The 27978-nt window shown below is 43.1% G+C and overlaps 1 protein-coding gene across 6 annotated transcripts in view; it reads left to right on the forward strand.

The window, feature by feature from the left end:
* RPH3A (rabphilin 3A) overlaps positions 1-27978 on the forward strand; it is a 273026-nt gene that overhangs the window by 114733 nt on the left and 130315 nt on the right. The gene's annotated exons all lie outside the window — the stretch shown is intronic.

The following is a 27978-nucleotide window of genomic DNA, read 5'->3' on the forward strand; positions in this document are numbered from 1 at the left end:
TCTCTTCATGGCCTCCTGATTTCTACCCACCCACCCACCCCCCTTCTAATATAGCAGTCTCAGATGGTAGTATGATGACATAGCTGTTTAGGGGCTTTCTCCCTTGAAGGCTTTCTAATTAAATCTTCTAGAAAAATGACATTTAATTATGGAGAGAGTTTTTCTTTTGGTCTCAAAGACAACAAATATCTCAATCAAATTGGTACAGTCCTTGCACTTTCTTTTCTTCTCCCTTTCTCTTGCCCAGTGAGACAGTGAAAAAAAAATCCATAAAGAAGCTACATATTTTGTGTGTTTGCTTGATTGTTTTGACAGGCTTCCAGCAGGCTGTGGAAAGTCTCAAGCTTATTTCTCAGGTTCAGGCTTTCATCAGATAAATAGGTTTGATTAAACATCCTTTTAAACTCTTTATCAACTCAGCAATGACTCCTTTCAAAATGAGCTTTAACATTACCTGGTTGGCATTTTGGCTCATGGTGGGTTTCATGAGGGCTCCTCAGGGTAATGTTCAAGGGATGGGCTAGGTGTGGGGGGGGTCAGATGGCTTTGACTGCCTTGACTATTTATGAAAGGTAGAGTGTGCAGGTGAAGAGTGGCAGCATTCATTTCCAGAGAATTAAAATCTCAGACTTGGGTGGCTCGCACACTTGCTCTTTGCTCCCTAGCTCCCATGTGATCACTTTGAGTCTCGGATTTCTCATCTGCAATATGGGATGAATGATTCCTAGCCCTAAGGTGGTAGAGAGAATGAATTGCATTTATGCATATGAATGGCCTTAGTATAGTTAACCCTTGTCCAGGATCCCGGGAGGAAACAGGCTCTGAGATGGAGATGGCACATAGAATGTTTATTAAGGAGAGCTCTTGGGATCAATACCAGGGGAAGGGAGAGAAGGGGAGCAGGAGAACAGAGGGAGGAGTTGAAGCTGTAGTGAAGGCCCAGTGGTCGCTTTAGCTGAGCTCACAAGGGAGCTTTGCAGCTGCAATGGCCAAGATGACCGAATCTGTGTACTCCACATCTATCAATCCCTGGCCTGTGGATGACCTTGGGCGAGTGACTCTATAGCTTGGGAGGCATGTCTTTACTTAGAGGGAGATCTGGGTGGCTCATCCCTGCATCCACCACGCCCCTCAGCAGATGCTGGCAGCTGTTGTTACTGGGTCTAGACTAAAAGGAAATTTGACTTTCTGAATGTTTTTCCCCTCTATAAGATGCAGAGTACTATCCTGCATTACAGACATCAGTGTAGGCATTCATTTAACAAATACATATTGAGCTGTTCCTGCAGTGTGCCCAGCACCTCTGCTTTCATGGATCTCCCATTTTACATCAGGATCTTATGATCTACAAGGTTCATTCATACAATGGGTAGACCAGAATGATTCCATGGTACCAGATTGGAATACACACACACACACACACACACACACACACACACACACACAGCATCAAGGGTTGTTGTGAGGTATGTCAATTGCATCCTCCAAGCAGACACTGATAGACTTATGGGTGCAAGAGGTTTACAAGGAGTTGATCTGTGAAAGATCAAGGGTTTGAAAGCAGGACCAGCCAGGGGGAGTCTTTGGGCCAGGAGGCAGACAGGATCAAGTGCTGGTTAACCCAATGGGGGCTGTGAAGGAAAGATTGCCCATTGGAGGAATACCGTGTAGGACAGCAATGGCCAGGCCGTGGGCACCCCCGCCTTGTTCATTCATTGGCTGGGGGGCTGCCTGGGAGGATGGTGGCCATGGCTTGAATGTGGTAGCAGATTCTGAGAGTTCTGAGTTGAAGGAAATTCCTTCCTGTAGGTCTCAACAGCACATCTCTAGGGCTGCCATGTGAGGATGGAGGGAGGACACATATGCATGTCCTTCTATGGCCGATGCATAGAAGGACTTGGGCACTTTCCCCCCCTTTTCCAACTTTTTCTTTCAGGGGTTCAGAATCTGTAACAAGGAATTGGAGAGTGTGGAAAGCCATGCTGCATGACGTGGCACTTGTAACAGTGATATTGATCTACTGAGTGTGTACTGCATGTCAACTATAGCACTAAGCAACCTGCACGCATGCTCTCCATGAATCCTGACACGACTCTTTAAATTAGAGACTTTTTAGTTCCCATTATATATATGGACAAGGAAAATGAGACCCACCGTGGGAGTTCGTTTGCCCAAGTCATCCAGTGAATGAGTCCAAGCTCCGGAGCTGGAAGCTCTGCGCTGCCACTTGCAGCCCTGGCTATCACAGAACAGAGATAAAAGGCTCAGGAAATCTCCTCTGGAGGAAACTAGATCTGAGAGCGCAGTATTGATTATCTGGGCTGATGGCAAAAACGGCAAATGGCCTGGTTTGCGAGAGGGAGGATCACAGTGATCCCTGGGAAGCTGTAAGGCTAGCAAGTTCCACTGGGACCCTAAAACCACATACAGACCAAGTCAACAGAAATGAAGAGAAAAAGACATGCAGAGGTGTTGGAGACATAACCTTATAAACTTCTCTGCGTGTGTGTGTGTGTGTGTGTGTGTGTGTGTGTGTGTTAGCTCTAAAGAGAACTCCGATTCGATTGTTGTTTTACTTCTCTAGTTTAACTGAGCAGGAAAATTTCTGCTCTAGATAAAAATGGCTAGAAATGCCCCTGGGCAGAGGTTTGGAAATCTACGTGCTCTTTCTGTCAGAATCAGAATTTCACAGGGAGGACAGGTCTTTGTCGCTACCATGTCAGCAGAGGCTAATTGCTTTTTGAATCTGTGCCGGGCAGAGTCTGGGATGGAGAAGGACACTTTGCAGTCAGGCTTGCAGGAGATCAGGCACTCAGAACTGAGGATTAACTAGAAGCGAGGGCAGGTATGGTGTGGAGAACCAGCCTGACTCCATGGCCTCCTGTCCCGGCTCTTGCCCATCCTCCTCTAGTTCTTTGTGCAGGATTATCTCTCAGTTCTGACCTGCCTGTTGTCCACCTTGCTCAAATATGGCTTTAAATAACTCCCCATTGGTTAGGGTGAGCACACTGAGATCCAGCCCTACCTATTTCATTACTCATACTGAGCTGTTCTATTCTCTGAACATGTTTTGCTCTTTATTTGCCTTTTTGCCTTTGCATAGTGATTCCCTCTGCTTGGGCTGCTTTTTCCAATCTTCTCTACCTAAGAAACCCCTACATATCCCTCAAAACCCAACTCAAATTTGCCTTGACTTTGACTCCTTTAGTCTAGATTTTCCCAACCTTGGCACATTCTGTTTTTTTAATTTTTAAAATTAATTATTTTATTTTTTAAACAATTTTATTTAATGATTTATTTAGAGAGAACGTGCACACGTCTGTGCATGAATTAGGGGAAGGGCAGAGGGAGAGGCAGAGAATCTCACAGACTGAGCAGCAGTCTGACTTGGGGCTTGATCTCATGACCCTGAGATCATGACCTGAGCTGAAACCAAGAGTTGGATGCTCAACCAACTGAGCCACCTGGGCACCCCTTATATATTTATTTTTTAAAATAATGTCTATACCCAACACAGGGCTCAAACTCACAACCCCAAGATCGAGAGTCACATGCTCAGTCACATGACTAAGCCACTCAGGCATCCAACCTTGGGACATTTTGGACTGCTCATTTCTTGAATGTGGAGACTGTCCTGGTCAGTGTAGGATATTGAGCAGCATCCCTGGCTAATACCCATTAGATGCTAGCAAATAGCATGTAGCATCTAACTCTGCCAGTGTGACAATAAAAATACCTCCAGACATTGCCCAATGTCTTCTGGGGGGCAAAATCACCCCTGTTTGAGAATACTGCTTAGCCAGTGTTAGCTGCTGCTTCTATGTTTATCTGGCATCTTATCCAGGTATCTTATCTCACTGTACTCTAATTGTTTGCTTCTCCATCTGTCCCCTCACTATACTGAAAGCTCCTTCAGGCTGGGACTCTGTCTCATTCACCTTGGTGGCCTCAGCTCCTTGTGTTGGGCTTGGCACGTAGTAGGTGCTCCATAAATATTTGTTGAGCACATGAAGAGCTGTGACATGGGTTTGGGGGAAAGCAGCTGTCTGGAAATGTGTTTCTCTATAAAACTAAGGGCAATTAATTACCCTTGGGGTAATAACAGTGACCACCTCATGGGCTTGTACAGATTGAATAACTTAAGATTTAAAGCTCTGAGAATAGGGTCTGACGCATAGTAGGTGTTTAACATATATTAACTATTGTTGTTCTTGTTACTTTTCTTGCTCTCCGGGGCACTCTGTTTCAGAGAAATTCAAGGTCACCAATGGCAGGGATAAGGCGGACACGATGGGGGATCCACCTTGAGGCTGGACCCATCTACATTTAGGCTATTTAAAAGGAAGTACTTCTTTATAAAGTGAGTTGTAAATAGATATGATGCCAAGATATCCACAGACATAGTGGTTAAGGGCAAAATCTCTGGGCCGGACTTGGGCCTGGCCTGGGTTGGAATTTTGAGACCAGTCCTTATTCAGCCTCAGTTTTCTCATCTGTTAAATGGGGATGATAATAATGTCTGCTTCAGAGTGTTACATGAGGGTGAAATTGATTAACATGTGAAAGACACATAGTAAGATTCTGTAAGTCTATCACCATCATTATTATTATAACTCTCAGAGGTATTCTTTTTTTCAGCTTTATTAAGGTATATAATTGATGAATAAAATGTTAAGATATTTAAAGTGTGCAATTGTGACGGTTGGGTATATGGATACACTGCAAAAGGATTCCCACCATCTAGTTAATGAACACATCCATCACCTCACACCTTTTGTGTGTGAGAACATTTAAGTTGTACTCTCTTAGCAAATTTCAATTATATAATATCATGTTATCAGCTGTAGTCACCACATTTTACACTAGATTCTCAGACCTTATTCTTTTTTTTTAAAAAAAGATTTTATTTATTTATTCATGAGACACAGAGAGAGAGACAGAGGGAGAAGCAGATCCCCTGCAGGGAGCCCCATGTGAAACTCCATCCCAGGACCCTGGGATCATGCCCTGAGCCAAAGGCAGATGCTCAACCACTGAGTCACCCAGGCATTCCCTTTATTCATCTTATAGCTAAAAGTTTGTACCTATCTCCTGGTCCCTGGAAACTCCTTTTCTATTCTCTGTTTTCAAGAAGTTGGCTTTTTTTTTTTTTTAAGATTCCACATATATTAAGTGAAAAATTAAAAATAAATATTCCACATATAAGTGAGATAATATGGTGTTTGTCTTTCTCTGCCTGACTTACTTCCTTTAGTATAACGGTCTCAAAGTCCATCCATATTGTTGTAAATGAAATGATAGGACTTCTCTCTTATGGCCGAGTAGTATTCCACTGTATGTGTACACACGCACATCTCACATCTCTATCCTTTCATCTGTTGATGGATCCTTAGGTTGTTTCCATATCTTGGCTGTTGTGAATAATGTTACAGTGAACATGGGAATGCAAACATCTCTTTGATATCCTGTTTTCATTTCCTTTGGATATATACCCCGAGGTGAGATCACCAGATTGTATGGCGATCAATTTTCAATTTTTTGAGGAACCTCCATACTGTTTTCCATAGTGGCTGCACCAATTTATATTCCCACCAACAGTGCAAGAGGGATACCTTTTCTCCACACCTTTACCAATACTTGTTATCTCTTGCCTTTTTGATGGTAGCCATTGTATCAGTTGTGAGGTGATATCTCATTGTAATTCCTCCGAGTCATTCACATTTTCTCCTTTTTTTAAAAAAGATTTTATTTATTTATTTATTTATTTATTTATTTATTTATTTATTTATTTGAGAGAGAGAGAGAGAGAGCATAAACAGGGCTGGAGGAGGGGGAGAAGCAGACTCCCTGCTGAGCAGAAAGCCTGATGCAAGGCTCTCTCTCAGGACCCTGAGATCATAACCTGAGCCAAAGGCAGATGCTTAACCAACTGAGCCACCCAGGTGCCCCCTGAGTCACATTTTCCTGATGATGAGTGATGTTCAGCATCTTTTCATGTACCTGTTAGTCATCTGTATGTCCTCTTTGGAAAAATGTCTATTCAGTTACTCTGCCCATTTTTAAACTGGATTGGTTGTATTTCTGTTACTGAGTTCCTTGTATATTTTGCATATTAACCCCTTATGAGGTATATGATTTGCAAATACTTTTCCCATTCCATCCATTGCCTTTTCATTTTGTTGATGGTTTTATTTCCTGTGCAGAAGCTTTTTAGTTTGATGTAGTCCCACTTGTTTATTTTTGCTTTTGTTACTTTTGCTTTTCACATCAAATCCAAAAAATCACATCCAACACCAGTTAAGGAGCTTACCCTCTGTTTTCTTCTAGGAGTTTTATGGCTTCAGTAAGTGCATTTTTTTCTCTTTTTTTTAGAGAGAGAGAGGGTGAGCACACTAGAGGTGGGGATGGATAGAGGGAGAGAGAGAATTTTAAGCAGGATCCATGTTCAGTGTGGAGCTTGTTCTCACGACTCTGAGATCATGACCTGAGCTGAAATCAAGAGTCAGACACTCAACCAACTGAGCCACACAGGTGCCCCTCAGTAGGTGTATTCTTAAATTATGTCTCCAAAATAGATTTTCCCCTAAGGGAAGCTGGAATGTTTTGAGAATGTTTGGTTGGTATAGGGATGCTATTGCTCCCAAATTCAATCCCCAGCAGACATGACTAATTATGCAGTACTTTTTCTTCTGAGCCATAGAATTATTCTCCAGGCAGCTACTGCCAGTAGAGCATTATGTGCATACAATATGAAACGTCTGCCTTAATTATCTCTAGGAATCTTCATTAAGTAGTAAGTTTTGGGGGGAAGGGAGAAGATACACACTAGATCACTAGGTCAATGATATGAAGAATAGTTTCCTTAGATCTCGGGGTTGAATTTACTACCGCCCTTCTACCTGCTATTGTATCTGGGATATTGTCATCCCAAACCTCCAAAATGTCAGTGCCTTGTCTTAGGGAAGCCAACATGACAAGCTCCCTTGAGGAGCCTAACTACTGGAGGAAGATGGGGCTAAATCCTCAGTCACAGTGCCTTTGACCAGTGCTACTCGAAGTGTGTTCGGTGGACCAATGCTGGTCTGTTAAACTTACTGGTCTATGATGACATAAGTATAGAAATTGAGAGTATGTTAGTTTTCTGAGGCTGATGGAACACATTACCCAAACTGAGGGGCTTAAAACGATGGAAATGCATTCCTTCACTTGTTTGGAGGCCAGAAGTCTGAAACCAAAGTGTCAGCAGTGCTGTGCTCCCGCAGTGACAGGTTGGAATCCTTCCTTGTCTCTTCAGCTCCTGGTGGTTGCTAGCAATTCTTGTCATCCCTTGCCTTGTAGACACATCCCTCCAATTGCTTATTTTTTTCCTTCAGTTTTACTGAGCTGGAATTAACATCGAGCACAGGGTAAGGTTAAAGCACACAGCAGAACGACCTGACTTGTATATATTGTGAAATGATCATCACAATAAACTTAGTTAACTTCCATCACCGTCCTGTGGTCCAGCTTGGTGTCTGTGGTCCAGGGGCCTCATCAGCCTCACTCCTGTGTTCTGGGATTTTCTCAGTGGTGTCTTGTCTGTGAAGAGTTGTCAGTCGTTCTTCTTGTGAGGAGGAGCAAAGTCAGAAACAACCTGTGTTGGCATCTTAGTGACATTTCTACTCTTCCTATAAGGACTCCAGTTATTAGACTTGGGGCCACTCTAATCAATTTGAACTCATCTTAACCAGTTACATAAAAAAAAAAAAAAAAAAAAAAACCAGTTACATAGGCAAAGGCTCTGTGTCTGCATAAGGTCACATTCTGAAGTTCTGAGTGGACATACATTTTGGCAGAGAGGGACACTATTCCCCCGGGTGCAGAGAGTAGGCATTTTTTTGGACCGCACCATGAGTAGCCCTTGGCTGTCATAGATGATTCCACCCTTCCTCCATCTCAGCTTCATGGGTGGAGAGGGGTGCAACCGGGGTCCCCCCAAAAGGTGAATGGAGGCATCGGGCACTGCCTCCAGCCCGATCAGAATGAGTGCATGACTCATGGCTGGTCTTATGCCCAACTAATGAAACCCTTCCCACCACAGACAGCAAAGCAGTTCAGCGAATTTTGTGCTGACCCTGTACCTACCTCTCTCGAACATTGCATAGTCCTAGCGGTCCCCGATGTCTTCTGAATCCAAGGCTCTAGTAGATCTGCAGATTCTGCGAGTCGGGCTTGTTGGCTTAGGTATTTGGTTATCTCTTTCTTCCATAACGAATCATTTTCTAAGGAAAACAATGTAGGGTCACAGCATGAGGTAACTGCACTCATTGAAGACAAGAAACCAGAATAAATAATTCGAGGCCTCCCTAGGTACTCTTTCCCCCGGAGCTGTTCACGAACTTGAATAAGTTTGCTTGACAGCAGAGGAGGCTCTGAGAGAAAGCCCAGGACAGTTCTGTAAGACGTGACTGAGAATCTCACTTTTCTTCTCCGCCAGCCCTGTCTGCTCTCACGAGAGCACCCAGCCTGTAAGTGAAATGGTAATTCTGTGAACAGGTTACTTAATATTGATGGTGATGGTAGGAATTAACTCAATTTTTTGAGCACCTCTGGTGAGCCAGGTTCCCTGTAAATTTTAAATCAACGTTGTGAGGTGTGTATTCCTATCGTTCATTTTCCAGAGGAGTTACCTGAAGCTCAGTGAGGTGAAGTTGTTAGTTTAACATCATACGGAGGGCAATCACATGAGCTAGAGTTGGAACTCCTGCCTCTGAGTGATCCCCTTGCATCTACAGGGCTTGCATCCCAGGTCCAGAATCTGGGAGGGTCATCTGAGCGTTCTCTATTTCCACATGGGACTACGGGTGCCACTCTGAAGAAATCTGAATTTGGCCACTGTGTTCGTGCATGAAGGGAGCTGCGGCTTACTGGGCTGGGATCAGATGTGGGTTCAAATTCTGATTAAAGTACTCCTTAGCTGTCCTGGTCCTGGGGGCTCATCCCTATACGCTGCCTTTCTCAGATTTCCATGTCAGCTGGGTTCCTGTTGGGTCTGACCCACTGGAGGCACGGACATTATGCCTGAAGGTGGAAGGAGGGGAGAAACCAGGGTATTTCTCCCCCCACCCCTCTGCTTCTGACAACTTTGCTAATTCCTTCAGGTTTCCAGCTTCTAATAGGTGACCCTGGCCCCAGGGTTCTGGGACACTGCCTCCTTCCTCCATCCCACCAGCCTAGGGGTACAGCATCTGCTACAGCTAATCTCCAGGCAGTCTTTCAATCCCTGCTCCCATGTAAGGAGTTCCTTGCATTAAATTCTCTGTGTTCTAAGTACTTGAAATGGTTTCCAACTCTTTGATTAGTTCCTGACTGAGACACCAGCTAAGTGACTTCACTTCTCTGAGCCTTGGTTTCCCTGTCTGTAAAATAATGTTACCTACCACCTGTTTGTGAGGATTAAATGAGCTAATTTTGTTAAACCCTTGGCTCAGTTTCTGGTATATAAGACTGGTTTTCCTAGATCAGAGACCCTAGGCATGGGTCCTTCCTCCCTTCCTTCCTTCCTTCCTTCCTTTCTTCCTTCCTTCCTTCCTTCCTTCCTATTTTTAAAAGATTTTGTTTATTTATTTGGGAGAGAGAGTGAGAGCATGAGCAGGGAGGGGAAGAAGGAGAGAGAGAAGCAGGCTCCCCATTGAGCAGGGAGCCTGACACAGGGCTTGATCCCAGGATCCTGAGATCATGACCTGAGCTGAAGGCAGATGCTTAACTGATTGAGCCACCCAAGTGCCCTAGGCATAACTTTCAGCAATTTAAGCAATTCACTAATTCTGTAGTTAGCCACAGCACTATACTTTGCTTTATTTTTCTAAAAACCATTAGTTCCGGGTATGCATATTAATGAGAATCACCAGAAAAACACATGCAAGTGACTAAGACATGGGCCTTCTGCCCCTCCCTCTTCTTTCTCTCTTCTACCTCAAGGAGTACTTAAGCCAGCATCTCTCCTTACCGTCATGCACAGCCAGGTGGATGCAGAGAAAATCCTGAACTTTCAGAATCTTTTTGGGTTCTTGAAAGCTTGTGTGTTATCATGAAATATAAGCTCATTTTATAAATCTGTCTTTCATAGAAGCTTCAGTTACTGATGCCAAGTGTCAACATATCAGATCGTTGGCTAATTTTAGCCTTCTCTCTGACTGTCTTGCAGACATGTAATTAATACTGCAGTTCAGCAGAGATCCAGGGATATCTCTTTTTGCATTATGATTGTGAGGCCTTGACCATTAGCGGTCAGGTTCAAAGTCTGAAAGTGTCACTAGTGTGTGATGTGTCCTGTTCCTGCACACTTTCTGGACCCCTTATCCCTTTAAAATCAAAATCAAAATAGTCCAAGCTCCCATCCTATGTATTGTGGGAAGCCCAGTACCTTATTGGATATATCTGAGAATTCTCAGAGGGCTCCTGTACTCTTGGTCACTTCTTGTTTGGAATTTGAGGTGGCTTCATGTGCCATCTTGCTTCCTAAAGCTGTTGTCTTCTCTTTGCCTTGCTTTGAACCCAGTACCTCTCCTCAGTGCCTCAAAGAATGATCAAAACAGGTGAGTTGTGTGTAACAGACTTCCACTGAAGTTTTGGGGATGGCTGAGCTGGATTACAACTCAAGACAGACAAAGAAACAGGTTAAAATTTAGTGTTCAACATTGTAAATTTCCTTAGCCATTCCCATTACAGGGACTTTCTCATCAAATGTCTTCCTTCTTGGACTCCCACCAGCTGCCATGTTGCTAGGGTTCCTGGCTCCTTGATCTCTGTCTTCCCACCTTCTCTCATGTTGGTTTGCTTCTCAACCTCCAAATTCCAAATTCATGCTACTTTGGCACTTAGGGTGAGAAATATTCTTTCCCCCACTGGAATTCCTCATAGGCATAGAGATTGTTTTGATGAGTGTTTGGGGAGGGGATGATGAGCTTTCTGCCTGCACATCCTAGGACTCCCTCCAAAGCTTTGAAGAGGGTGGAGGGGGGAAGAGATTGGGGGCAGAGAAGAGATGCCTGAGCAAGTTGGGGAGAGGCATGAGGCAATTGAAGACCCAAATGAAAGCCCAATAAATCTTTTAGGATTAGTGATGTCCACATGGCCACCAATCATTGTTCATGTTGCTGTGATGTACACCTCTTCTTTGGGCCCCCTGTGGAATATTCAGGTAAAGATTAGATAACAAAATCTTGCTATTGGTCACTTCTCTGGGAGGTTTGAAGAGGTCACCAGGCTGCCAGTACTGTATACAAAGCTCCTGTATCTGAGGAAGCTCCTGTGGCACCAGGTTTGAGGATGTTGAAAGGGCCACGAGGGCATTAATTTCTGGGATATGCAGAAATCAAGGGTCTAGGACTATTCTGGAAGGTGCTGGAATATGCAGAAGTCTAGGGGTAAAATTTTGGACTTCCTCAGGCAGGGGGATTAATGGGAGTCTGTCAGTTAGGGTCCTGGCAGGAAACAGTTGGCATTCTCAGACTGGGTCATTTGAGGGGCTGTTTTAATACAGGGCTGTTTCCAAAACTGTGAGCAGTTTGAGGAAACCAACAGAAAATAGTGTTGTAGCTGGGCTCTTATCAGTGGGGTCATTGTCCTTCCAGGTCTTAAGAAGAAAGTCAGGGAGTAAATGTTACTTCTGGCATCACGGGGCCGTGGGGACCAAGGAGCTGGAGGGTGGCACAATGCCTGCATGTATTTCCATGGCTGCTGTAACAGATTGCCATAAGCTTAGTGGTTTGAAACAATGCAGATTTGTTATTTCGTAGTCATGGAGGTCAGAAGTCCAAAATGGGGTATAATTAAGGTGTTGGCAGAAGTTCCAGGGGGAGAATTCACTTCCTTGTCTTTTCCAGCTTCTCCCCATATTCCTTGCCTCCTAGTCCACAGCTCGCATATCACTCTGGCCTCCTGCTTCTGTCTTCTCATTCCTGATTCTTCTTCTGAAGTCAAAGCTCCCTCTGGCTCCCCCTTATAGGCACCCCTGGATTATATCTATGGCTCATGCTGATAATCCAGGAGAAGTCTTCCATCTTGAGGTCTTGCAGACCACATCTCAACCTTTGGCCATGTAGGGTTCTCGGGATTAGGCTGTGGACGTATTTGGGGGTGATGGTATTCTGTGTAGCACAGTATGAAACACCAGGCCCTGCCGTTTATGCTGGATTCCCTCAGGCAGCCCAGACCAAGCATGTTTGCTGTGAGTATTGACCACAGACGTGCTGCTGTGTGTCAGGCATCCTTGTGTGATATTAGTGTCATGATTGAGATGCAGGGCTTTCTCGGTGGATCACACCTGCAGAAACACTTGCTGCAGATTGTCTCCATGATGTTGCTGACTATATTTGAAAGCATGTCTGCTTCTTAGTTACAGTGTAAGCTGCCGACAGTAGAGGCAGCAAACCAAACTTTGTACCCTCCTGGTACCGTCACAGAGACTCATTGTTGGGGAGAGGCATGAGGCAATTGAAGGTACTCAAAAAATTTCCTGGCTTAACTGTCAATCTACTCACAGGGCTGTTCTTGAGTAGCTGGGCTGAAGTGTACCCTGAAAAGGAGTTTGGGGTTTATCCCAAGGGCAATAGGGAGCCACTGAAGGTGCTAAATAAGAGCATGACAAGATTTGGAGAGAAAAATGAGGAAGGGTTTGACATTCCAGTATTATAAGGCTTTGAATAAAGACCAAGAGATTGGCATTTTAAAGATGCATATTTGGGGACTGGTGAGGTTTCATAAGGAGACGTAGACAGGATTTTCTTCTGGCTCGGTTTTGTCAGCACTTTATAATAATTGCACACCTACACTTCCACACTTTTAGTGTTTGAGCCTGATTATCTTTGAAACTCCTGGGGTGGCTAGCACTAGCCTGGCCACATAGTAGGTGTTAATTAAAATTTTGGTGAGTCAGCCTGAATGTGGTGAGATACCTGACCTTGAAGATTCTGGCCTTCAGATTCCCCCATTTGTGAAACCAAGCGGTTAGACTGGGACTACTTAGAGCCCTGACTGTCTCAGTGGTATTTAAAATCCTGCTTCTTTGTGTGGAGGGCATTTCCTGGTGAGACCCATATTTGACAAATTTATTTTTTATTGGTGTTCAATTTGCCAACATATAGAATAACACTCAGTGCTCATCCCGTCAAGTGCCCACCTCGGTGCCCGTCACCCAGTAACCCCCACCCCCTGCCCACCTCCCCTTCCACCACCCCTAGTTCATTTCCCAGAGTTAGGAGTCTTTCATGTTCTGTCTCCTTTTCTGATATTTCCCACTTATTTTTTCTCCTTTCCCCTTTAGTCCCTTTCACTATTTTTTATATTCCCCAAATGAATGAGACCATATAATGTTTGTCCTTCTCCGATTGACTTATTTCACTCAGCATAATACCCTCCAGTTCCATCCACGTCGAAGCAAATGGTGGGTATTTGTCATTTCTAATGGCTGAGGAATATTCCATTGTATACATAAACCACATCTTCTTTATCCAGTCATCTTTCGGTGGACACCGAGGCTCCTTCCACACTTTGGCTATTGTGGACGTTGCTGCTATAAACATCGGGGTGCAGGTGTCCCAGTGTTTCATTGCATCTGAATCTTTGGGGTAAGTACCCAACAGTGCAATTGCTGGGTCATAGGGCAGGTCTATTTTTAACTCTTTGAGAAACCTCCATACAGTTTTCCAGAGTGGCTGCACCAGTTCACATTCCCACCAACAGTGTAAGAGGGTTCCCTTTTCTCCACATCCTCTCCAACATTTGTGGTTTCCTGCCTTGTTAATTTTCCCCATTCTCACTGGTGTGAGGTGGTATCTCCTTGTGGTTTTGATTTGTATTTCCCTGATGGCCAGTGATGTGGAGCATTTCCTCATGTGCGTGTTGGCCATGTCTATGTCTTCCTCTGTGAGATTTCTCTTCATGTCTTTTGCCCATTTCATGATTGGATTGTTTGTTTCTTTGCTGTTGAGTTTCATAAGTTCTTTATAGATCTTGGAAACTAGCCCTTTATCTGATACGTCATTTGCAAATATCTTCTCCCATTCTGTAGGTTGTCTTTGAGTTTTGTTGACGGTATCTTTTGCTTTGCAAAAGCTTCTTATCTTGATGAAGTCCCAATAGTTCATTTTTGCTTTTGTTTCTCTTGCCTTCATGGATGAATCTTGTAAGAAGTTACTGTGGCCAAGTTCAAACATGGTGTTGCCTGTGTTCTCCTCTAGGATTTTGATGGAATCTTGTCTCACATTAAGATCTTTCATTCATTTTGAGTTTATCTTTGTGTATGGTGCAAGAGAGTTGAGACCCATATTTGAGAGGGAAGTTGGACTGGAAGACTTTGGAGGAGGCTCTCAATCAGCTCTGAGACTTGTAGCTTTACAGCTGCCTCTAGCATTCATCCAACATCTGTATGCACCAGAGCTGTTCTTGGGCTTTGTAGAGGGCTTTCTTGTCAAATCTTCTCAATAATCCCACGAAGAAGGGCACCATTGGTTGCCCCATTTTACAGATGAGGAAACTGAGGCTCAGAGCATCAGATGGCTTGCCCAAGGTCACACATCCAGGAGACAATAGAGCTGGGATTTGAACTCAAGTCCCCAGACTCCAGAAACCAGCCCTGACTCTCTGCTTTGATGTTCAGATCCTTCTAGTTCTCTTAACCTCTAAATACCTCCTGTCTATATTTCAGGGAAAAGGACATTCTCTTATATAACCACAATTCAGTTTTGAAAATCAGGAAATGTAACATCTCTCTATAACGTTATTACCTAATCCACAGTCTGTTGTAAAATTTTGTTGATTGTCCCAGTAATATCCTTTTTTGTTTTTAATTAATTTTTATTGGTGTTCAATTTACCAACATACAGAAAAACACCCAGTGCTCATCCCGTCAAGTGTCCACCTCAGTGCCCGTCACCCATTCCCCTCCAACACCCGCCCTCCTCCCCTTCCACCACCCCTAGTTCGTTTCCCCGAGTTAGGAGTCTTTATGTTCTGTCTCCCTTCCTGATATTTCCCAACATTTCTTTTCCCTTCCTTTATATTCCCTTTCACTATTATTCATATTCTCCAAATGAATGAGAACATACACTGTTTGTTCTTCTCCGATTGACTTATTTCACTCAGCATAATACCCTCCAGTTCCATCCACGTTGAAGCAAATGGTGGGTGTTTGTCGTTTCTAATTGCTGAGTAATATTCCATTGTATACATAAACCACATCTTCCTTATCCATTCATCTTTCGATGGACACCGAGGCTCCTTCCACAGTTTGGCTATTGTGGCCAAGTAATATCCTTTTTATTCTTGATCCAGAATCCAATCCAAGACTCTGCATTATATTCAGTCACAGTGTTTCCTTAGTCTCCTTTATTCTGGAACATCTCCTCAGCCCTTCTCTGTTCCTTGACCTATACATCTTTAAAATGTTCAAGCCTGTTATTTTGTAGAATGCCTCTCAATTCAGCTTCCCCAATGACCATGATTAGATTCAGGCTGTGCATTTTTGGCAGGAACAATGCAGAGATGAAGCTGCATTTTTTTAAACAATGCATCACATCAGGAGGTGTGTGCATGCTGCTGGTTTGTCCTGTTCATGGTGAGATTCACTTAGATGGCTTGGTTAGCATGGTTGACAGGTTTTTCCACTGTCAGGTTACTATTCCTTCTTCTTTAGTAAATAAGCTCTGGGGAGGAGACTTGGAGACTATGTAAATATCTTGGTACTCATCAAAATTTCCCCCATTAGTTTTAGTATCTACTGAAGGATTTCTAACTCTTTTTTTTTTTAAAGCAATTCTTTGTTGGCATCCTCCTATAAGAAGGACCTTCCCTTTCCCCCCATTTTACTCATTTATTCGTATTTATGTATACTGACTTGTGCTCATGGATCATCAGAGCCTTTATGCATTTGGATCTCCCACTAATTATTTTGCCAAGTGATCTGTCTCTTCCTCATTTGTACCAGTGTGAATTCAGCACCTCTTCTACCCTTTGAAAATCTGGAGGCCTCCACTATCTGGAAATAGTCAGTTTTAGCCAGAAAGGAGCACATTCCCTGACTCCTGCCCTAAGGACGAGGGAGAGGAATGGATGCTTAGGGATTTTTTTGAACCATCACCAAGCCCCAAGGAAGCTTGGGCTGCAGAGCCTCAGGGAGCTGAGATCCTCATACAGCTCTGTTACTTGTTGCTCAGTATACACTGTGGTTCCCTGGTGCTGGCCACCTCTATATGCCAATCTCCTTCCCTTTGTGGTTGTGGAACTGTGGATGCCTCTATAAGAGGCATTAACGTTTATAAGTTTCCTGGGGAAACCCAGTGAGCCCATCCTGCTGGCTTTCTTTTCCTGAAGATTTAATCCAGGTGAGTTTCATCCCCTTTTAGCCTGTTCTCCCTTGCACAGGACTCATGGCATGTTCAACTTCTTTTTCCCTCTAGTCTTTCCTCCTCCCCTCCCTCCCTTACTTTAAACAAATCAATACTCTCGAACACCTACTATGTGTTTATCCATGAACAAGACAGACACAGCCTGCCCTCAAGCTCTCCTAGGGAGACATCTGTTAAGCAATTTCACATTGAAATACCTGATCACAAACCTTGATCATGCTGCCACAGAATACCAGAGTGGGACAGCACCTTTTCATTTTATAAGCAGAGAAACTGAGGCTCAGACCTCACAGCTACCCAGAGTCAAGGAGGGTCTCCTGACGCCCACTTCTGCCCTCCATCACCCAACCCAAGCCTTAAGTGGCAGGTGACAATCCTCACAGCTGGCTCTGCCCGAGCCAAGCATGGGGTTTGCTCTCAGGCTAATTAAATACGCCCTTCTTGTGTAGGAGAAACCGCTGGGCATTGTGGGAGATCAAATATTTATCTTCTCAACAAAGCAAAGGAAACTTAAGTAAAATGCTGACATCTGTCTCCTGTGCAAGAAATAAGGCCATGAAGGTGGGGGTCAGGGGGAGGTGGCTCTGTGGTGGCTGTCTCATTGTCCCTGTCTCATTGTCCCTGTCAGATCTTTCCAGTCCACTCTCTCTCTGGTTCTGTCTTTGTCCATTTGGGTCTCTGACAGTTGCTCTGCCTTGCTCTCTCTCCATCTCTCTTTCTGCCAGTTTCTCTGTCTCCCCGGATGTCTCTAAGACTCAGTCTGTTTCTGTTTCTGTCTCATCCCTCATCTCTCAGCCAAGCCCAAATATTCCATGCTCCCCCAAAATGCCACTTTCTCCCACCCCTAGGTCCTTCTCGTTTCCAAGAGCACTGCATCTGTGCGCCCCACCACCCACAGATTTCTGCCTGCCTTATCCATCTTCCAGGTGTGAGTGTCCGTGTCACCTCATACTCTGAGGGACTTAAACTCCACGAGGACATTGATTTTTGAGTCTTTCCTTCACTGCTGTGTCTCTCACAACACGTAATGAGGTTTATATGACAATAAATTATTTGCTGATTTCATTAATTGCATCTACAATAGTGCCTGGTACATAGCAGGTGCTTGGTAAATATTTGTTGAATGAATGAGTAAAGGAATTAATCGGAGGCCTTCCCTGATGCTCCCAATCTGGATCTGTGTCTCACAGCATCTGGTACTATGGTTGTCAGTTTTTCTCTACATTTTAATTGCTTAGCATATTGCTTAGGCTGCTGTAACAAGATCTTAACAATAATTCAGAGGTGATGGCTGGGTCAATAGGTGGGCATCAGTTATCCATGGACCCATTGACCTGGGCTGACAGTGGCTCTGCCATCCTCGACATATGGCAGCAGGAATAAAAGAATACAAAGGCGCAAACCTGGTGGATTTCATGGACCAGTCCTGGAAGGGACATGAATGGCTTCTACTCACATTCTGTTGGCCAGAATTCAGACCCGTGGCTACATCTAACTGCAAAGGAGGCTGGGAAGTTTAGTCCCACATGTGCCCTGGAAGGTGGGGAGATCAGGTGTGGTGACAACTGGCAGCCTGGGCTACATATACTTACCTGTTTGAATCCCTTACTTGGGTTTAGGCCCTGGGAAGGTGAGGAATATGTTTGTCCTGGTCATTCTTGTGTCCCTGGCAGCTAACTCACAGCCTGGCTCATTGTAGACTAGCAGTTCCCAAACTTGGCTGTGTGTTGGAATCATCTGGGGGTATTTAAAACATCCTGATGCCTGGCTTCCACCCTTGAACATCCTGGTGTAATTGGTATAGCATGTAACCTGGGCATTGAGATTTTTAAGCTTCCTAGGTGATTCTAATGTATAGAAAGATTTAGGGACCGTGGCGCTCAACCCTGAACAAATGAATGAATGTTTGAATGAATGGCCAGATCTGCCACCAGTTGTTGATACTCTATACCAGTGTTTACAAACTCATATCTTGGGAGATGGCATTTTTTTTGGCTTATGGGGCCTTCAATCTTTCTCTTTTTATTTATTTTTTATTATTTTTTAAAAGATTTTATTTATTCATGAAAGACACACAGAAAGAGGCAGAGACATAGGCAGAGGGAGAAGCAGGCTCCCCACAGGGGACCCTGGCATCATGACCTGAGCCAAAGGTAGATGCTCAACCACTGAGCCACCTCGGTATCCCTTTCTCTTTTTAAAATGACATAAATTGCCAAGATTTAAAAGCCAGGAGATATCTTGTAACTTTTTTTTGGTAACATTTTGAACTTTTTGTCTCTCTTAAAAGATGGAAATGGTCTGTTAGCACTGAGATCCTTGAGATGGGCATGTGTTGTCATATCTAATATCCAGTCTTCACCATTCCCTTGTGTTTGCTTATACCCTCCTTCACCCATTTGTTGCCTCCATAGAGCTCAAAGGCATTTGCATTGAATTCCTTTGGTCTAAGTAACCTCCTGTGGCTTATCTCAAGAATTTCCATTTATCCCATATTCAGTCTTCTTTGGGAGAGAGTGATGTGCTCTCAAGAGCACTCTGGGCCAGGCATTTTTCCTGTCTCTGCCTTCAACTCAGTTGTTTCAATAGGCTCCCAGTCTCTCCTCCTGGGAACACATCCTGTCTGTTTCATCAGCACCCTGGGGTGTAGGCAGAGAGTTTAGTGGGACAAGTACTGAGCTGGGAATCAGGCTGCCTGGGCACTGTGCACTGACTCAATTGGAAATCTTAGAGATGGGGCATTTCTTTTTCCTGGCTTCTGCTACTCCTCTGTAAAAGGGGTCAGTTGAACACAATGTGCTTTCAGTTCCCTTCCTAGTCTTAGACTCAGGGAATCAGGCCCCATTTCAGAGTCCAGAGGATTTTTCCCTTTGAAAACGGCTATTTCTGAGTTAGAAATCTGCTTAGTTTATAGCTCGTCTGTGAAATGAAGCTGCTCACATGCCTTTTCCTGATAGAAATCAGCCACTTGCCAATGCTGCATCCAGCCATGCAAAGCTATATGGCAATTAATTACATCAGTAAATAATTATTGTCATACAAATTCCATTAACTGGCACTAAAGGAGAGATTGCATCTCTCAGGAGTGAGCTTAAAAATTAATGTGTGGCATCTTTTGAGGAAGGGCTTCTTTTTTATCTCTCAACCAGACCAATAGTTTGTTAATAGCAAATGCCCCCAGGAAGGGGAATATTAAAAATACCAATTTATGAAAGGCTGAGTCAATTTTTAGAGTTCTCTCTCTTTTTCCTAAAGGGATCTCACCATGGAGTCCAGATGTCTGTATCTGCAGGACAGACTCACAGTGGGGTGCTTAATACTGCATTCTTGTCTGGTCACTGTTGACGTAGCTGTGCATGCAAAGTGGCTTCTGAGGGAAGATGGGCTCCTTTCTCCTTTGCACTGAAGGTGAAGGAGGTAGCTTAGAGGCAGATATTGTCCTTTTGGCAGATTGGAGAATCACCACGTGAATGTCTATCCTTAACCTTACAACGCTGAAATTTTATCTTTTTAGAATGTTCCCACAACAGACAAAGACTAGAAACAAAATGTAGTGGACTTTGTACCATGTTACTGTTTAGTTTCTGTCTCCAAGATGCAGACTCCAGGTCAGGGAGTCAAGTGTAAGTGATTTATTGGGGGGTGGTCCTAGGAAACACTGGCAGGGGACTGGACACATGAGAAGGGAAGAGGAAGAAGGGTGAGCTAGTTATTACTGGAGAACCTTGGGGGCTACTGCAGGACATGCTCCTCAGTTGATCCACCTAAGGGTTGAGGGAGCTGGGGTATTTATACACCTATTCTCTCCCATCCAAGTATAACCAGGCCCGATCCTGCTTAGCTTCCGAGATCAGACAAGATAGCGCACATTCAAGTTGATATGGCTGAAGACTGTACACCTGCTCTCTCATTGGTCAAAGATTGCTCCCTGGGGATGTTAATTCCCTGATGCTTCTCCCTGCCATGAACAGGGTAGAATGATACGTAGGGTCCCCTACACTGGTAAGGTCCATGAGTGGAAGGGTGGGGTACAAGTGTGTTTGTTCCAATCCCCAATATCCGACCTTTCTTCTCTTGAGAAGTGTCATGAATTTCACTCCACGCTTTTTCTATTATAGCCTCGGAGGAAGCTAAATTTACTTTCACTACAGGATCTAGGAAAGGGCATATGCAGCCCAGGCTTAAACTTGTCATCATAATCCTACCTACAGTACTGGTTCAGGATGAGCACATGGGGCAATTCAGGCCACTGGGAAGCTGAGGGATCCTTAGAAAGATCTCCCACTCTCCTGAGAGGGCTTACAAAGTCAACCTTCTCTCCTCCTGTCTGGTCTTGGGGAAGAAGGCACACAGAATGAGGAGTTGTCAGGGACCATCTTGAGACCATGGAGGAGAGTCAGATGGAGGATGAAGCCAGCACCACAGAAGACAAGGAGAAAAAACAAGACCTGAACATTGGTCTCACTACTGTGCTGCTCAATCAAGGCATCCTTGACACTTAACCCCCCTTAAGACTTCTGGTTATTTGAGCCAATTAATCACTTTATTATTTAAGCCATTTTGAACTGAGGTTTTTGGTGTTTGCAACTACACACTCCTTACATGAATTCAAATGATACTACTTAGTGAAGGGGGCGAAAGTGAGGACATGAGCTTTCTCATGCACTATAGGTTGGATAATGAAATAATATGACTGTTCTGGAAGCCATGAGATTAACAGGCAGCACAGTGCTCTGACTGTGAGCTTGGCCTTTGGAGGTGGACAGACCTGGGTTCTATTCCTGGCTCTGCCAGTTTTTAGCTGTGTGACACTGAGAGGTCTCTGAGCCTCAGTTTTTTCCATCTATAGAATGAGGTACAATAAAAACACCAGCCTTGTAGGACTGTTCAGAAGGTAAAGGAATGCAAGTCCTGGCATGAACTTCATGCTCAACAATTGCTGATGCTAATGATTATTCGTGTTATGAGAAAGTATGTGGTCACAACAATCAGATGCCTTCAGTATGTATAAACTTATTGACTCAGCAAATAGGACTTCTAGGAATTTATCCTCAGTAAACAATCAGATAAGTGCCTAAAGATATATGTATGAGAATTTTCTTAGTATCATTCTTTCTTTTTTTAAGATTTTGTTTATTTATTCATGAGAGACACACAGAGAGAGGCAGAGACATAGGCAGAGAAAGAGGTAGGCTCCTTGTGGGGAGCCTGATGCGGGACTCAATCCCAGGACCCTGGGATCACAACCTGAGCCCAGAGCAGGTGCTCAACCACTGAACTGCCCAGGCATCCCTGCATCATTATTTCAATCCGTAAAAATTGGAAACAATGTAATATTCAATGATAGAGTCTCTGTTATGCCAATAATGGTACAACTACATAACATACATAATATATTGGGGTTATTAAGAGGATGATACATATTGTAGTATTACAACATGCAAAGATTTTCTTTACATATTAAATGAAGATATTCTTTACATATTAGGTGGGACAAAAATCGAGTTTTAAAGCAGTATATAAAGGTTGGTGTTGCTCTTGTAAGTAAGTGCACCCCAGCGTTAGGCTTTGCTCTCTTTGGTGGTATAGTGTGGGCTTATAGGCAATTTTCAATGCCTCCTTTCCCTGGTCTTTGAGTGTTTATGTAATGAGCACAAATTACTTTTATAATCAGAAAACAACAACAAAGTTCTTTCTATTTTGAAAACACAGTGAGGTTCAATTCTCTTGGTCTGTTACATTGTCAAATGCCCCTTTGATGCCCTCCATTTTCTCAAATCCACAGGTTTGCACTATTTCCCGGTCACAGAAAGGGTTTTCCTTAACCTTAATTTGTTTCTCATGACTAAAGTAATATGTGCCCCTAGTACAAAGGTCTTGCAACTTCCATTCCCAATTATTTCACTCCTGAATTCCAAATGTGTCCATTTTTAGCTATTCTATGCATATGCTTATCTACTATGTTTACTTTCTGTGTATATGCTAAATATATCTCTTGCATTTCTTCTTTTGTGAGCTACCTCCAGTGGTAAGCCACCCTTTCGACTTAATAATAGCAAAACATAAAATGCTACATACATGAGAAGGCAAGTCCTAATTTCAGAAATAATTTGAAAAAGTTTGCTTCTTAAAGACCAAAGAACTAGAATGTATACATATAATGGTTTTTCTTTATTGAGTTATAATTTACATATAGTAAAATATGCAGATCTTAAAGTGCACAGTTTGAGAAGTATATATATTTATATATATTTAACATAGAACCATACATTATACACTTCCCTGCAACTTGCCTTTTTTCACTGAGCACTACATCTTGGACAACCCTCCCCCCACCCCATCTATCCCATTCTTTCAATGGCTGCATAGCATTCTGTCATTGTGACTATATGATCATTTATTTCCCCAAATCCCTATTGATGGACATTTGGGTTGTGTCCAATTCTTTTGCTGCTACAAACAATGCAGTGAATATCCTTGTACATCTATCTTTGTGTCCTTGTGGGGGAATTTTTTATAGGTGGATTGTTATTGATGTCTATGCACGATCGATTGAGAATGCTTCATGTAGAATGTTCAAGAGATGTAATCTCTGCTCTCAGAAGGGCTCAGCAAGGCAAACACCATCTTGCTCATGTTTCCTCTCATTTATGGTCCTGACCAGGGACCTCAGCTTTCACGTTAACCCCACCCAAAGGTGAGGAATTGGGGACAGAGCCCACTCAGTTTCCTCCCCCATCTTCAGGTATTGTACCCCGGTGAAATCCTACCCCCCTGAAGCAGAGCAGCTCTGGGGCTTGCATTTATCAATGGAACACTAACTCTGTGCTATGCTTTTAGGGCTCTGGATACTATGGTGAGTGTGATGGAGATGGCCCCACTCTCCTGTGGCTGACATTCTAGTAGAGGAGGCAACAAAGGAAGCAAATGAATAATACAGAAAAGCCACTTTTCACTACATCTTGAAGCCTCACTTGGCTAACAGCAGAGAATAGCAGGGGTGGATCCTTTGCTGCCCTATCTTATGAATAGCCCTACAACTCCAATTGGAATGGGGAAATTTATCTTTGGTAGATTGTACATTTTTTCTGTGTCTTGTCCAATCTGTGGAGAAGTATGTTCCTCTCTCTTTGAAGACCCACAGAAGCCCTGGGATTAATGATTTCACAGAAATAAAGCCTGGATTTTGTGGATGCAGCAAAGTATTGTAGAAAGCACATGATTAGGGGTTAGAGAAGCCTGGGTTAGAATCCAAGAGATGGTTAATTAAGTAATGGTCCTCAAACATTCCTGAAACCTGGGAATATATAACTTACGTGGCAAAAGGGACTTTGCAGATGCCATTAAGCTAAGGATTTTGAGGTGGGAAGATACCCTGGGTTTTTCTGGGGATGAAGGTGGGATGTAATCACAAGGGAGGCAGGAAGGTCAAAGTTAGTAGTAGATGTGACTATGGGAACGGAGGCAGAAGTGGAGACCTGAGCCCAAGAAGGCAGGCAGTCTCTAGAAGCTGGAAGAGGCAAGCAGATTCTATCCTAGAACCTACAGAATGAACACAGCCCTGATCACCTATTTGAACACCTGAACTTCAGGACAGTAAGATAAATTTCTGTTGTCTTAATTCACTAAATTTGTGGTAACTTGTTGGCAGCAATAGGAAAATAATATACCAGCCCTGATGCTTACTACTTTGTGACTCCAGACAAGCAATTAATCTCTCTGAGTCTCAGTTTATCATCTGTAAAATGAGCTTAATGATACCTCTTCTGTGAGTTTTTAAAAAATGATTGGAGATAAATATTTCAAGTGCCAATCTCAGTGTTTGGAGCATAATAAGTGCCAAGCAAATAAACAGAAGGTATTATATTGTTGTTATTGTTGATGATGATAATTTAGTTCCTCTGCATTATAAAAGATTTGAGACACCTTGTAAGAATACAAACCATGAACTAATGGCAAAATAGAAATCGAGATTCAAGGTCACCAAAAAAATAAGTAAAGGCAGAAATTCAGTTTAGAAAAAGACTACACATGTGTAGGCATTATGGCTTTAGGAAGTTGCTCCAGTTGAGCTTCAGTTTTGACACTGAGCTTCCTGGCTGCCAAAGTGAAAAGGAAGATATATAGAGTCTCACACTTTTAATAAGAGAGAGAGAAGAATTCAATTGCTAAGAAGAGTTTTGCTTTCCAAGAAGAGAAAATATAAGAAATCTCCAATAACTGGTTGATGTGCCTAGTACAACCAACTAATTATTTGATTATTTTAATCTTTTTCCATTTGCTAATATAGTTATTTTTAACCCTGGCTTCCCACCAAAATCTCCTGGGACCTTTTAAAAGTATGTAAAAGTTTGTACACCAAACTGATTACAGCCTGAATCTCTGGGAGTGGAGCTGGACATCAGCATTTTAAAAAAGTTTCCCAGGTGGCTCTGGTGGCAGCCAGAGTAGAGACAACTGCACCCAAGGATTAGCTACCTGGAGGTGGAAGTCAGGTCTGTCTTGTTTATAGCTCTGTCCCCAGGGCCTCTCCCAGTGCCTGGCACCTCGTAGACGCTCCATGTACATTTTAAAATGTTTTTTTTTTGTGTGTGTGTGCAGGTAAACCATTCACCTGATTTTAAAAATGTCAAAAGGTATGCAGTGGAATGTCTTCTTCCTTACCTATCCTCTGTCTACAAGCTCTCACGTTCCACCGGTCCTCCAGTATAGATTACCATTGTTACAGTTTTTTTCCAGGATACCTTTAGATAAAAATAAGTAAAATTGGGTGTTTTGCATGTGTGTGTTTATGTAATGTTAGTTTAATTATTGGTCCCATTCTCTACAGTTCTCTGGTGGTATTACATATCCATACCCTTGCCATGACCTCATGGTGGATAGAATGTTCTTCTTCACCCCTTGATTTTGGACTTGGTGATATAATTTGTTTTGGACAGTGGGATGTTAGTTGACAAGACATGAGAGTCTCAAAAGGTTTTTTGTGTCATTACCCTTCCTCTCTTGTGCTCCATGATTCACCATGAGAGGAGTGTGCCGAGGTTTAACTATTGTCCCTTTCAGCCTGGCTCTTGAATGAAGAATGTGGAATAGAGTCCGCAAGCTCTGGACCTTGCAGCCTAATGCAGAGTCACCCTGCTGAGCCCAGTTGAGATCAACAGAACCCCAAGTCTGAGAGCATGAGAGTGAACAATTACTCTTTAAACTTTTGAGGTAGTTAAGCAGCATTAGCCTAATGCGGGCATGCCATATCCATGCTCCTCTGTGCCTTATTATTTGCCATTCTATCATAGAGATCTTTCTATATCAGTCAATAGAGAGACATCTCATTCTTTAAAAGAATCTACATAGAATGTCATTGCTTAGATTATTATTTATTTAAAGCATCTAGATTATTCCCAATATTTTGCTCTTAGAAGTCTGCAGTGAATAACATTGTATATACATCAATTTGCACAAGTCCAAACATCTCTGTAGGATAAATTCCCAGAAGGGAAATTGCTGTGTCAAAGAATATCTGCTTTCATAATTTTGATAGATATCATCCAATTATGCACCATAGGAACACTCCTACCAGAAATGCTTGAGAATACCTATTCCTCCACAACCTTGCCAACAAAATGTGTTATTAACCTTTTGGATTTTTGCCAATCTGATGGGGAAAATGGTCTCTCAGTGTAGCTTTAATAAACATTTCTCTTTTTTGAGTGAAATGGGGCATCTTTTCAAATGCTTGAGAGTCATTTGTGTTTTATTTTCTATGAACTGTGTATTCATTAACTTTTAACCATTTTTTCTATTAGATTGACTTTTTTCTTACCAATTCCCTCAATACATATCTGCTGAATAAATGAATGAATAAAATAAAAGGAATTTAGAAAGAGAGCACTGAATACCATGGTTCTACATCCCAAATGAAACCCAGCAGAAGCAAGAATAGATTTGGCATGGTGTGGTTGTTCATCGTGTCCTTTGATAAAAAGCCCAAGATCTCACATTTAAATGCCACTCCTGATGGACAGCTCTGCAAGAGGCTGAAGTAACGAGGTCGAGGTCGAGGTCAAAGTAAGCAGCCTTCTGGAGCAAAGAGCTGAGAGTATCCAGAGGGCTGTGGCCATCCTTAGCAGGACATTCTGTGGGAGTGGACCAGGCTGGGATGGGATGCTCCCCGGGGCCCAGAAGACCTTACTTGTTCTCTGAAATGGGTGGTCAGGGGTGGATCCATGTGCTTTAGACATTAAACAAGCAGGTTAGCAGGTGGCAGATTGACATCCTAGCTATGTAAGGAGGCAAATCTGTGCAGAAGGTGTAGTAGTCCCTTCTAGGACCTGTGCACCTGCCTTCCTTTCTGGCCAGAGTGGGCTTAGCAACAGTTCATAATATTCTCATGGTCTGAGAGACATTAGTTGTTGCACCATCCTTGCTATTGTCATTCCTGCTGTGGCAGCTGCTCTGGTTCCTTATATTTCTTATATCCACTGAGGCATGAGGCATTGTGAAGTCCAGGTGATACTCACCTCTGTGAAATCAAGGTGTGGGGGGAGTTGACATCCCATGAGAGCTGGTGGATGTATTATTTCTGGCTCCAGATGGATGGTTCAGAGGTACAGCCTCTCTGAAGACTTCTGAGCAACCAACCTGTTGCCAGCTCCATAATACACTCCATTTACTTGTGTTGCTTCTTTCCCTGGGGTCGCACTTCCCGGTACACGTACACCTTTGCCTCATGCTCTGCCTTCTAAGGATCTCCAGCTAAGACAGAAGATACAATCATTTCCATCCAGAGGTCGTGGTTTTTCTAAACTGTATACAGAGCATCTAGATCCTAAAAGCAAAATGGCTGGTGGTATAACTACAAGAAAAGTTTAAGAGAAAGATTTCGTTACTCGTTGAGCACCTAGTAGGTGCTAACTCTATGCTAAAAGTTTCACACATGCTCTGCACTTAATTTCCACAATATCCCTGTGAAGTATAACCGCTGTCCTTTTTACCAATAAAGGAACTGAGTCTTTGGATGTTTATGGTAGTGGATGATGGAGGTGGGCCCTTAACCCCATTCTGCTCCACCCCAAACCAGTGCTCGTGGGATTTGAGTCACACAAAATGCTGGAATGCATTTGAAAAAAATGCCTTAAGAGAGGAAGTCTCATAAATGTATCTAGCTGACCCTTTATAGACTCACTCTTCTGTTTCATGGAAGTAAGAAGTTATTAGCAAGCATATATACTTAACAGATGTGCTTTCCAAGTTCTTCCATATTTGATATTCTCTACTAGTCATGGGCAAAAATACTGCTGACAAACAGCAGGAACCAAACCTCAGAGGAGCTGGAGGCTTGCCAAAAGCCATTGAACTTGTGGCCACTGGAAACAGGCTTGGGTCCTTGGTGACCTCGTTTATCTAGAGCTCACCCTGTTTTCCAGTGAGCATGAATGTGAGATTCTTGTTGCTAACTTGGAAATTATTTTGGAAAAATGCAGTAGTGAGAATTTTTTTTAAAAAAAAAGCAAAAAGTAAAAGATAAAGACTTATGTCTCCTTAAATTTTTTTTTTTTTTTTTTTTTACAAAATGTAAGTCTTTTCCATTTAC

The sequence above is a fragment of the Vulpes vulpes genome, chromosome 10, assembly GCF_048418805.1.
Source record: "Vulpes vulpes isolate BD-2025 chromosome 10, VulVul3, whole genome shotgun sequence".
NCBI classification, from domain to species: domain Eukaryota; kingdom Metazoa; phylum Chordata; class Mammalia; order Carnivora; family Canidae; genus Vulpes; species Vulpes vulpes.